The sequence below is a fragment of the Theropithecus gelada genome, chromosome 5 (genome assembly GCF_003255815.1).
Source record: "Theropithecus gelada isolate Dixy chromosome 5, Tgel_1.0, whole genome shotgun sequence".
Classification (NCBI taxonomy): domain Eukaryota; kingdom Metazoa; phylum Chordata; class Mammalia; order Primates; family Cercopithecidae; genus Theropithecus; species Theropithecus gelada.
The window spans coordinates 74,147,398-74,160,445 of record NC_037672.1 but is presented as its reverse complement, the minus strand read 5'-3'; the positions used below and the strand labels follow the sequence as shown (position 1 = coordinate 74,160,445).

The window sequence follows — 13,048 nt, the reverse complement described above, 5'->3', positions numbered from 1 at the left end:
GAAAAGGGCATTGTGTGAGTAAAAAATCAGTAGTTCCTCTAAGGGTATGTATGTATGTGTATGTGTGACATTTTAAAACATCTTCCAGAGAGAAATATTATTTTCTGTTAATTTCATAGCTGGCTTTATTTATGCCTGTTATCCCATACCTGACGAACGGCAAAGCAGATTTTTACTTTCTTATTCTATGCTTATTTGAGTTCTCTCAGGTTTGGGGAAAACTTTTCTAATTTCAGGGAATTCCCTTTTCTGTTGCTTTTATGTAATGTTCAACAATATTATGGTTTTATTTCTTTTTAAAATTAATACATACATAATAAGCATATATTTATAGGGTATTTTGATATTTGCGTACAATGTATAATGATAAAATTAGGGTAATGGGGATATCCATCACCTGAAACATTGTTCATTTCTTTGTGTCAGGAACATTTCACATCTTTCCTTCTAGCTATTTTGAAATACACGATAAATTATTGTTAACTATAGTCACCCTCTAGTGCTATCGAACACTAGAAATTGTTACCTATATCTAATTGTGTTTTTGTGCCCATTACCCAACCATTTTCATCCTCCTTACCCTCAACCTTCCCAGCCTGTAGTAACCATCATTCTACTCTCTACTGCCATGAGATCCACTTTTTTAGTTCTCACTTATGAGTGAGAATATGTGCTATTTGTCTTTCTATGCCTGGCATTTCACTTAACAATGACCTCCAGTTCCATCTATGTTGCTTCACACTACATGATTTCGTGTTTTTGTATAGATGACACATTTTTAAAATCCATTCATCTGTTGATGGATACTTATATTCATTCCATATCTTGGCTATTATGAATAGTACTGTAATAAACATGGCCATGCAGATACCTTTTAAATTTATTGAATTCCATTTTTCTATGTATACTCAGAAATGGGATTGTTGGATCATGTGGTAGATCTATTTTTAGATTTTTGAGAAAATTCCATATTGGTTTTCATAGTTTCTGTACTAATTTACGTTCCCACCAGCAATGCACTAGTGTTCTCCTTTTGCCACATCCTCACCAGCATCTGTTATTTTCTGTCCTTTTGGTAATAGTAATCTTAACTGAGGTGAGATGATATCTTATTGTGGTTTTGATTTGCATTTCCCTGGTGATTGGTGATGTTGAGCATTTTTTCATATGTCTGTTGGCCATGTATATGCCTTCTTTTGATAAATGCCTATTTAGATCGTTTGCCCATTTTAAAATTGGATTATTTGAGGCTTCTTGCTATTGAGTTGTTTGAGTTACTTATATAAGCTGATTATTAATCTCTTGTATGAGTAGTTTTCAAATATTTTCTTCCATTCAATGCATTGTCTCTTCACTGTATTGATTGTTTACTTTGCTACGCAGAAGAATTTGAGCTTGATGTAATTCCATTTGTCAATTTTTGCTTTGGTTGCTTGTACTTTTGAGGTATTACCCCAAAATTTTTTGCCCAGACCAATGTCCTAAAGTATGTCCTTAATGTTTTCTACTAGGCGTGTCATAGGTTCAGGTCTTATATGTAAGACTTTAATGCATTTTGATTTGATTTTTGTCTATGATGAGATATAGCAATCTAATTTCATTTTTCGGCATATGGATATTCAGTTTTTCCCAGCACCATTTATTGAAAAGACTGTCCTTTCCCCACTGAATGTTCTTAACACCTTTGTTGAAAATTAGTTGAACTTTACTGAATTTGTTTATCAGCTTTAAGAGTATTTTGATGAAGCTTTTAGGACTTTTTAAAAAGTGTAATATCATGTTGTCTGCAAATAGGTACAATTTCACTTTCTCCTTTACAATTTGAATGCCTTTTGTTTCTCTCTTCTGTTTCATTGCTCTATGTGTATGTTTTTACACCAGTACCATGATCCTCTGTAGTATATTTTGAAGTATACTGTGATGCCTCCAGCTTTGTTCTTTTTGCTCAGGATTGCTGTGGCTATTCAGGATCTTTTGTGGTTCCATATGAACGCTAGGAGTTTTTTTTCTATTTCTGTGAAGAATGTCGTTGGAAGTTTGATAGTAATTGCACTGAATCTGTGGATGACTTTTGGCATTGTGGTCATTTAAAAAATATTAATTCTTCCAGTCTGTAAGCATGTGATATCTTTTCATTTTTTGTATGTGACCTCTTCAATTTTCTTAATTAGTGTTTCATAATTTTCCTTATAACAATTTTTCACCTCCTTGGTTAAATTTATTTCTAGGATGTATTACTCCATTTTCACGCTGCTGATAAAGACGTACCTGAGACTGGGCAGTTTACAAAAGAAAGGTTTATTGGACTTGCAGTTCCACATGGCTGGGGAGGCCTCACAATCATGGTGGAAGGTGAAAGGCACATCTTACATGGTAACAAACAAGAGAAGAGAACTTGTGCAGGGAAACTCCCCATTTTAAAACCATCAGATCTCATGAGACTCATTCACTATCATGGGAACAGTATAGGAAAGACCTGCTCCCATAATTCAATCACCTACCACCGGCTTCCTCCCATGACAAGTGGGAATTGTGGGAGTTACAATTCATGATGAGATTTGGGTGAGGATATAGCCAAACCATATCATAGGGTTTCTTTGTTTTGTAAGTATTATCAGATTGCTTTCTTGATTTCTGTTTTCACTAGTTTCTTGTTGATATATAAAAACACTACTCATTTTTGTATGTTAATTTTGTATCCTGCAACTTTACTGAGATTTTTTTTTTTTTTATCAGTTCTAGGAGTATTTTGATAAATCTTTAAAAGCTTTCTTTATATAAGATTATGTTGTCTGCAAACAGGAACAATTTGACTTTCCTCTTTACAATCTGAATGCCTTTTATTCTTTCTCTTGCCTAATTGCTCTTGTTAGGACTTGCAGCACTACACTGAATAAGAGTGGTGAAAATGAATATCCACGTCTTATTTTAGTTCTTAGAGGAAAAGCTTTCAGCTTTTCCCTATTTAGCATAATCTTAGCCTTAGGTTTATCATATATGGCCTTTATTGTATTGAGTTATGTTCTTTTAAACCTAGTCTATACCTGGAAGATTTTTATTATGAAGGGTGTTGCATTTTATTAATATTCTTCCAACAACTATTGAAATGATTAAGTGGTGTGTTTTTTTATTTTTTGAGGGGAGGGGATAGGTTGGGATGGAGTCTCGCTCTGTTGCCCAGGCTGGAGTGCAATGGTGCGATCTCAGCTCACTGCAACCTCCTCCTCCCGGGTTCCAGCAATTTTCCTGCCTTAGCCTCCCAGGTAGCTGGGACTACAGGCATGCATCACCACGCCTGGCTAATTTTTGTACTTTTAGTAGAGATGGGGTTTCACCATGTTGGCCAGGCTGGTCTTGAACTCCTGACCTCACGTGATCTGCCTGCCTTGGCCTCCCAAAGTGCTGGGATTCCAGGCATGAGCCACTGCACCCAGTTGATTAAGTGGTTTTTGTCCTTCATTTTGTTGATGTGATGTATCATGTTTATTGATTTTCATATGTTAATCTATCCTTGCATCCCTAGGGTAAATTCCACTTGATCATGGTGAATGATCTTTTTAATGTGCCGCTGGATTCAGTTTGCTGGTATTTTGTTGATGATTTTTGCATCTATGTTCATCTTAGATATTGTCCTATAGCTTTCTTTTTCTGTTGTGTCCTTGTCTGGTTTTGGTATCAGGGTACGCTGGTCTCAGAATAAGTTGAAAGAATTCTCTCCTCTTTAATTTGAAGAGTTTGAGAAGAATTGATATTAGTTCCTTAAATGTTTGATAGTATTCAACAGTGAAGCCACCAGGTCCTGGGCTTTTCTTTGATGGGACACTTTTTATTACTAATTCAATTTAATTACTTGTAGTTGGTCTGTTTGGGTTTCCTATTTGTTCTTGGTTCAATCTTGGTAGGTGTAAATGTCCAGGAATTTATTCATTTTCATTAGGCTTGCCAATTTGTTGGTGTATAGTTATTCATAATAGTCTCTAATGATCCTTTGTAGTTCTGTGGTATCGGTGGTAATGTCTCCTTTTTCATTTCTGATTTTTAAAATTTGGGTCTTTTTTTTTTCTTTCTTGGTTAGTCTACCTAATGGTTTTTTAATCTCAATTTTGTCTATTTCTGCTCTGGTTTTATTGTTTATTTTCTACTAGTTTTGAGGTTGTTTTGTTCTTGCTTTTCTAGTTCCTTGAAATGCACTATTGGATTTAATTGAAATCTTTCTATTTTTTTGATGCAGGTGTTTATTGCTATAAATAGCAATATAATGCTTTTTTTCAATATTCTTTTGCTGTATTCCATTGGTTTTGGTATCATATGTTTTTATTTTCATTTGATTCAAGAAAATTTTTAGATTTCCTTTCTAATATCTACATTGATCCATTCATCATTCAGGAGTATGTTGTTTAACTTCCGTGCATTTGTATAGTTTTGAAAGATTTTCTTGTTATTGATTTATAGTTTTCATTGTGGACAGAAAAGATACTTGATATGATTTCAATTTTTTAATATTTTTTGAGACTTGTTTTGTGGCCTAACATGTGGTCTATTCTGGAAAATTTTCCATGTGTGATGAAAAGAATGTGCATTCTCTGACTTTTGGATGAAATGTGCTATAAATGTCTGTTGGGTCCATTTGATCTGAAGTGCAGTTTAAATTAAATATTTCTTTGTTAATTTTTTGTGTAGATGATCTGTCAAATGCCTGAGCAAGGTATTGATATCCCCGACTATTATTGTATTGGAGCCTATCTCTTCCTTTATATGTAATATTTGTTTTAAATATTGGGGTGCTCTGATGTTTTGCATATATATTTACAATCATTATGTCTTCTTTCTAAATTGATCCCTTTATCATTATATAGCAACCTTGTCTCTTTTTGTTGCTTTTGACTTAAAGACTGCTGTATTATATAAAAGTATAGCTATTCCTGCTCACATTTGGTTTGCATTTGCGTGTGGATTAGTCAATTTTCTTACTGCTATGAAAAAAATACCCAAGACTCGGTAATTTATAAAGAAACAGAAGTTTAATGGACTCACAGTTCCACATGGTTGGGGAGGCCTCACAATCATGGCTGAAGTTGAAGGAGGAGCAAGGGCACATCTTACATGGCAGCAGGCAAGAGCACGTATGCTGGGGAACTGCCCTTTATATAACCATCAGATCTCATGAGAGGTATTCACTGCCATGAGAACAGCATGAGAAAAATCCGCCCCAATCATTCAGTTATCTCCCACCAGTTCCCTCCCATGATACATGGGGATTACAGAAGCTACCATTCAAGATGAGATTTGGGTGGAGACATAGGCAAACCATATCATTCCAACTCTGGCCCCTCCCAAACTTTCATGTCCTCACATTCCAAAACCAATCAGGCCTTCCCAACAGTACCCCAAAGTCTTAACTTATTTTAGCATTAACTCAAAAGTCCACAGTCCAAAGTCTCATCTGAGACAAGGTAAATCTCTTCTGCCTATGAGCCTGTAAAATCGAAAGCCAGTTAGTTACTTCCTAGTTAGATACAATGGAGGTACAGGCATTGGGTAAATACGCCCATTTCAAATGGAAGAAATTGGCTGAAATGACAGGGCTATAGGCCCCATGCAAGTCCAAAATCCAGCGGGGCCATATGGGTCTGCAGCAACCTCAATTCTTGCCTCTTCAGAAAAGAGAATTTGACTGAGGGGCATAAGGCAGAAAAAGAGACCAAGGTAAGTTTCAGAGCAGGAATAAAAGTTTATTAAAAAGTTTTAGAGTAGGAAAGAAAGGAAAGTGTGCTTGGAAGAGACCCAAGTGGGCACTGAGAAGGTGAAATGCAGTGTTTAACCTTGATTCCAGGACCTCATAGGCTGGCCCTCCTTCCCGTGTCTTGCACCCCTTTCCCATAATTCTTCCCTTAAGGTGAAATGCCAGCATGTAGAGTGCCCTTGTTACACTTGGGAGGTGAGCACAAGCAGTGTGTTTAGGAAGTTGTATGTATGCCCATTTGAGGCTTTCTTCCCTTTTCCGGTGTTGTGCCCCTGGAAGCTCATGTTCTGCCATTTTGTCTCTTAATGCACATGCCCAGGAAGTTGCTTCTCACTGGCATCTGCATTCAATGAACACTTTAGTGCAATAGGCGTGGACCGTCAGGAAATGGCCTCTCCCTGGTGTCGGATGCCAATGTTTTATAGTTACAGAGCTTTTTAAAATGTATTGTTTTTACTCCATACTCCTGAATTATTGAGTATTAGCACAGAAAGAATGCTTTACCATCATCTAAATGTTCAAGCCCTTTGTTTCACAGAGGGTGACCCAAAGACATTAAATGGCTTGAATAAATTCACATAATTGTAGATGCAGAGTCAGTACTAGAACCTAGTTTTCTTCCTAATCTAGTGTTTTTCTAGTATATTATGCCCAGATATAAAAAATTGGAACATCTGTTTTGTGACTATCAAAAAGACTAGGAAATACTGAATCCTGAGGTCAGGCCTTCATGAGCACAGTTGGAGAGCAGCTGACCTTTCGCATTTGAAGAATAACTTCTTTGCCCAAAGGTGTTGTAGTAACATTTGAACTATTTGGAGGCTAATTAGAACCCGGAGGGAATTCCATGGTAAAGAAAATAACCCTTTCAATAAATGTGAATAATTATCTACTTAAATTATCTATAAATTAGAATATGTGTGCTATACACAATGTTATATCCCCACCAAATTCATATATTCAAACCTAATTCCCAGTGTCATATCAGGTCTTTGTGATATGAGCGCTTAGAGAACTCCCTTGCCTTTTTAGCCATGGGCAGGTGAGAAGACAGCCATCTATAAATTAGGATGTGCACCCTCATTAGACACCGAATCTGCCAGTATCTTAACCTTCAACTTCCCAAACTCCAAAACTGTGAGAAATAAGTTTCTGTCATTTAGAAGCCACACAATCTATGGTAGCATTTTTTTTTTTTAAGTTAAAATAGCTCTTTTTTTATTCACTTTGATTTGGATCATTGGAAATATTCAACAATAAATAAATCAGAGCAGGGGATGAGGAAAACAGGATCTTGCTAACATCATTCAAATGCATCCCAACCAGTGCTCAGCTGCACAACAACACAGAGAGAGGTGAGGGAGAATAGAGAGCAAATTTTAAAACACTAACAGCCAAACACACAAGACTGCACAGAGGAAAAAGTGCTCAAGAAACTTTGCCTTTGAAGGGAATTCGGTGAAGGGAAATGACTGTGTAGGAGGAAGGGAATAAACCCATGACCACCCTAAGGGGCAAGGGCTTGGAGGGGGAGGCCCTGACACAAGCTGTGGCTAAATCTGACATCCGACAGCTCAGAATGTGCAACTGATGGCAGTTTTGTACTAGGAAGAAGCTGAGTGATGAGGCTAGGTGATGGTATCACCTGATAGGCTGGGAGGGAGAACAGGAGATGCAAAGGTGACTCACTGCCAGTAGGAAATTCAGTGCTCTTTTGATAAGAAAAAAAGTCGGTAATGTCCTGATCCTGACAAGCTGAGATGCTGCTTTGCCTGTCTCTGCCTTTTCTTCTTAGTCGTTCTCCTTTTCTTTGCACAGGTGTCAGGTAGCACCCCAGGGGTGCAGGAGCTGGTGTTTTCATGACAAACAAGAAGAGGGAGGTTGACTCTATATCAAAACTGGCTAGCCCAGTCCACGAGGCAGGATGATCTTGGTGGCATGTAGTCACATTTGCTGCAAACGAGATGCTCATGATGGATATAATGATACCCCCAGGGCTTTTCATAGGGGTGAGGACAGATGCTGATTCCTGATGAGACATGCCTGGCATCCAGTGATCTTTAGCTGGACAGTGGCCCCTCAGGGCGTGGGCTTCCCTGCATAAAGTAGTTCTGATCCTAACCAGGTGAGGGAGAGTGAGTTCTTTTGGTTTCTCTGTTACTTGTTTTCAGATTACCTCAAAGCAAACATCCCAGTTCTAAATGTTCTCTGTGGTTTTATTCCACCTTTGCCAAGAAGCCAGAGTCACATCCAGGTAGGACTGTCCTCTAGCATGGCCTTCTGGCCACATCAGAGAATGGGATTCCATCAAAACCTCTCAACCAGCCCTTTCCCTAAAGAATCACCCAGATCTTAATTGCCCTCTCCACCTTCTTGACTTTTTTTTTTTTTTTTTCTATTTTACATTCTATTTTCTCATATCTGGCTTTTCTCTCTAAGCCTAGCCAAATGCTTTGCTGAATGATGCTTGGACAAGCCAGAGTTTTAAAAGGCATTCATCCATTTATGAACTTTCTTCCAGCCCAGGATCCCTGCAGAGCACCAGAGGTTACAAATCTGCCCTCCTTTCTCCCCTAAAAGGTGACTGAGGGGAAGGGAGGGGCATGTAGCTCCAGCTATAGCAAATCAGTACCTGACTCACTGGGGAGACCCAGGGGGCTGGGATGTTGCTGACACCTCATGGGCCACCTTGTCAGCCTATCTTTGTGGCTTCAGGTTCAGCTCTGGGTGCTGCAGGCAGGGATCCATCTACTCCCTGCCTGAGCCCAGGGCGGGTCTCCAAGGAACTCTCTGCCTGCAGAGTAGAAAGAGCCCTAGGCTGGGAGTCAGGGGCCTGAGGGAGCCCCTGCCACTGCCTGTCCAGCAAGAGTGCTCCTCATTCTCCTGCTGACAGCACACATGTTGCCCTTTGGCTAACACTCTTGTCTAATTCCCAGCCTCCTTCACCCCAGGGTTCCAGCTGGTTTAAGCCAAACTGATACATTTAATTCTGGCCACAACAATTGGCTTTTATTCCGTTAAGTGCTCATTGCTAAGCCAATGAGACATAAGAGATGTCTGCTGGGCTTCTTTTAAGTCTCATAAGAGAAATGCCATTTCCTACACTGGAGGGTGTGAGAATGCAGAGACAAGAGCTTGCCCAGGGCCATCCAGGCACCCTGCGGACACAGCTCAGTGCTGAGAGAGCAGAGTCAGACACCTCCATTCCGGTTACACTTTTCCGAGATGCTGAATGGAGACTCGCTGGGAAAGCCCGCCTCCACACAATTTAAACATGGCGCCAGGAACACCCTGTTGTTGCTGAAACTGACTTGTGCTCTCTGTCCCAGCCAGTTCATGATTGCCAGTCACTTCCCTCCTTCGCACTCCATCGGTAAAAGGCCACGCCTCCCCATGCAGCAGCGGCCTTTTAGGAAATGTGCTCAACAGTAAAGGTGTTTTTGCTGATTAAACTAGTTACAGCTTTAAAATCCTCCAAAACTTTAAGACGTTTAACTAGTCTTGTTTTCAGATTACCTCAAAGCAAACATCCCAGTTCTAAATGTTCTCTTTGGTTTTATTCCACCTTTGCCAAGAAGCCAGAGTCACATCCAGGTGGGACTGGCCTCTAGCATTGCCTTCTTTTGGTAGAAGTCTTGTTGACTTAGTAACTAGAGTCAACAATCAGTGTCTTCCCATGCCTGTCACTCTCCACTCCCCACCCGACTGCAATGTGGCCTTGCTTTTCTTACCAGTAAAATGGGAGAGCTGAATTTGGGGGCTGGAAGGTATCTCACAGCTTGAACATCCTGGTGGGATGGAGGGAGACCAGACAGAGAGCAGATGACCGACCCAAGCAGCATCTGGCTCAGACACAGACATATCTTCATTTCGAGGGACCTATTCTTACTCAGCAAACCCCAGAGAAGTCAATTGCTCAGCCTGAACCGGTCATCCCTAAATAGATTCACTTTTAGGAGAAGGGAAAGAGTTCAGGAGACAGCATCGCTCTTTCTATCAGTGTTTGACTAGCTGTCAACAAATGTTTGCTTAATTCTTCATGTCATACCTGTCTGTGAGTTCTGCCCTTCGAGGATGTATGTGAATGATGATGACTCAGTGGTTTACCAACCTTTATCAGAAAAAAAAAGTCTTAAAGTTTTGCAGGATTTTAAAGCTGAAACAGGTTTTTTGTTTGTTTAACACTTTCCACATTCTGAACCCTTGAGAATCTAATGAAAGCTATGGAACCTCTTTCCAGAAAAATGCTTATATGCAGAGATTCAGGGAAAAAACCAAATTTGGCATGCGATTTCCAGAGACTCTTGTGAATGGCCTGAAGCCACCTGTTACCCATGACTGGTGTTCCCAAGCTCCTCCCTCCGAGTGTGCAGAGGCGGGTTCCCCGAGTCTGGGAGCACGGGCCCCATGCCTCCTTCACTCTCCACCAGGATAAGGTCACACCTCCTCAGAGCAGCAGTGGCCTTTTAAGAGATGTGTTTTTTTAACAAGAAAAGTGGGTTTTCTGCTTAAACATTAGTAACTGGAGTCAACAATCACTGTCCCCACCATGCCTGTCACTTTTCACTCCCTACCCAGCAGCAATAAGGTTTCACAGAGTTTTGCAGACTCCTAGCCTGAGAATGAATCCAAGTCCACAGTGAGGAAGAAGGAAGGTTTGATTGGAACAGGAGGATACTGTGGACGTTCCACAAACCATCTAATCTCTAGATACCGCCAATATCCCAAGTCCAAGGACTCCTTAAGCCTTCCTTAAGCCCCCCTATTTCCCAGCAGCTGGGTGAGGCAAGTTTCATTAAAACAGGACCACCAACAGAGCCACAGTGCAAACAATGTCAATTGAATTAAAAATAAAAAATCAATAATCAGGAAGGCTAACGAGGAAAAGAGAATAGCTGGGGAGTGAGAAGATAAAGTATGTGCCAGTCACCATTCCTGGGATGTCCCTGACCCAGCCTCCCAGTGGCAGCCCCAAGGTGGCCAGAAGGGACTTGACCCTGAGCTCGGGCCTTTGGGGAAAATGCTGCTGGAAGCCTCCTGTGTGGCCTTGGAGGTTAAGGGCACAATACTGAATAGTCTGAGAATGAGAATGAGAATATATGGTCCCAATGCTGCTGGGGGGCATTGAGTATCCTCAGAGCTTTGTTCCAATTCAGGTCCTAGCTCAGGAAACCAGAAAAGATGTAAAAGATGTTTCCAGCTACAGAGCAAGTGGGGCCACCGGTGGGGGTCCCTTTTCCCAAGTAGGGGCTTTTGCTTTATTTCAGCCAATACATGCTTTTCTTCGCCAAATACAAAGGCACATGGAAATGGTCTGATCTGCTCAAAGGAATATCTGCTTGGGAAGAGGCATCTTCAGGAGTCAGAAACACGGTGCCAAGTTTTGTTTTGTTTTGTTTTTTCCCTTTTCTCTTTTCTTTTCTTGTCTTCCTTTCTTTCTTTCTTTCAGACAGGGTCTCACTCTGGGCTGGAGTGCATTGGTATGATCACAGCTCATTGCAGCCCTGAACTCCTGGGTACAAGAGATTCTCCCACCTCAGCCTCCCTAGTAGTTGGGGCTACAAGTGTGTGCCACCATGCCTGGCTAATTTTTTTTAAATCTTTTATTTTTGTAGAAACAGGAGTCTCACTATGTTGTCCAGGCTGGTCTCAAACTCCTGGGCTCAAGTGATCCTCCTGCCGTGGCCTCCCAAATTGTTGGGATTACAGGTGTGAGCCACGGCACCTGGCCTCAAGTTTCTGTGAAAATCTTTGGGATAGAAGCCTCTGGTGGCGCTTAAATGAGCTTTGGGAAGAAGGGGATGACAGGGTTATCACGCCAAGGGAGAGGCCAAGCTTCATGCAAAGAAGGACAGCGTCTCACCCCCAGTGCCGACACCACCTGGCGTGTCTCTGCGCTGGAGGTAATCACCACTCAAGTCTCTCTATCTTCCTTGGGAATCCATGATGTCTTTCAGAATATGGGCATCTTCCACATTTGTTCCCCAAGCCCACCCCAGAAGTCAAAATGATTTTAATGTGTGGAGGTTGAACCTTTTCCAGCATCTCCCCAGCCCTGGGGCAGCAGTGAGGGGGACGTTGTCCCCACCCAAGACAGGTTTTGAGACGTGCTCTGCCATGCCGGATAGTGACTTTCCTGAGTAGATACTGCCAACGGCTGGGTGCAAGAGGCTGTGAGTGGCACCCAGGCACACACCTGAGGCTGACCCTCCAAGCTCCTGGATGAACTGGCTCTGGCAAGATGCTGGGGCTGGAAACACAGAGGCATGACAGTGCATCCATCCTCAACCTTTCACTGCATCATCTCCCCTTGAAGATCCGGATTTTATTGATGAAGCCAAGGTGGCTGTCATGTTAGACTCAAAGTCTGCATCGTGTACCCCAATCTTGCAAAAAGGCCTCACAGACGGGTTGTTCTCCCAGTAGTGGTGTAAGTTCCCTTTGCTGTCTGCTCAGAAGCTATACAAGTCCACCTAATCGCAGACGTGCATTGAGAAGATGACTGAGAGGATACCGGTGGATGGGTACCACCTGTGGCTCTGCAGTCAGTTATTGAAGACATACTTCATGAAGGCTGGGTGGTAGATCAGGATCTTATCTTGTTTCACTCTGATCTTTGCAGGGAACGGGGTGTAGGTGTGGGAAATGGCACCGTGGTGGTGGCTCTCACCCCCCACAACAAGTCAATGGTCTTGAAGGGCACCAGGACAGGCTTACATTGTCCCCGAACTCCCGGAAGCTCTCAGGGTACCCCAGTGGTGGGCTATTTTGCTCCCAGCATCAGCTTCGAACCCTGCCGTGGGTGCCTTGTTCATCTTGAGCACAAAATTGTGACTGTCTATCTCAGGCCCATACGATGATTGCCTCAGGTTGCCTGAGTTGCCCACAACAGCACAGCGCCAGCAGCCCACCGACCTCTTCTCCAGCGTTGGGTCCACATTCCCAGGTACCGCTCTGAACTCCTTGATCGTGTTGTTCAAGATATTGGGCTTCTTCTCCTGCTGGAGCCTCAGCCACCATTGGTAGGTGTCTTTTAGCATGCTAATGCATGAGCAGTGAGGATGACCCGAGGTCATTTTTGTTGCCACTTTGGTTTTGGTGGGTTTTGGCTGGCTTCTTTACCACTCTTTTTATCACCAAGGTCTTTGTGACCTGTACTTAGTGCCGACCTCCTATCTCATCCTGTGAGTAAGAATGCCTGTTCTCTCAGGAATGCAGCCCAGTAGGTGTCAACCTTATTTTACCCAGCCCCTATTCAAGATGGAGTGATTCTGGTTCAAATGCCTCTGACACATGTGCTTCATG

At 41.8% G+C, this 13,048-nt stretch overlaps 1 pseudogene; it reads right to left on the bottom strand.

Moving 5' to 3' along the window:
- Window positions 1–12,043: 12,043 nt before the first annotated feature.
- LOC112624327 lies at window positions 12,044–12,783 on the bottom strand (annotated as a pseudogene).
- Between the last annotated feature and the right edge of the window lie 265 nt (window positions 12,784–13,048).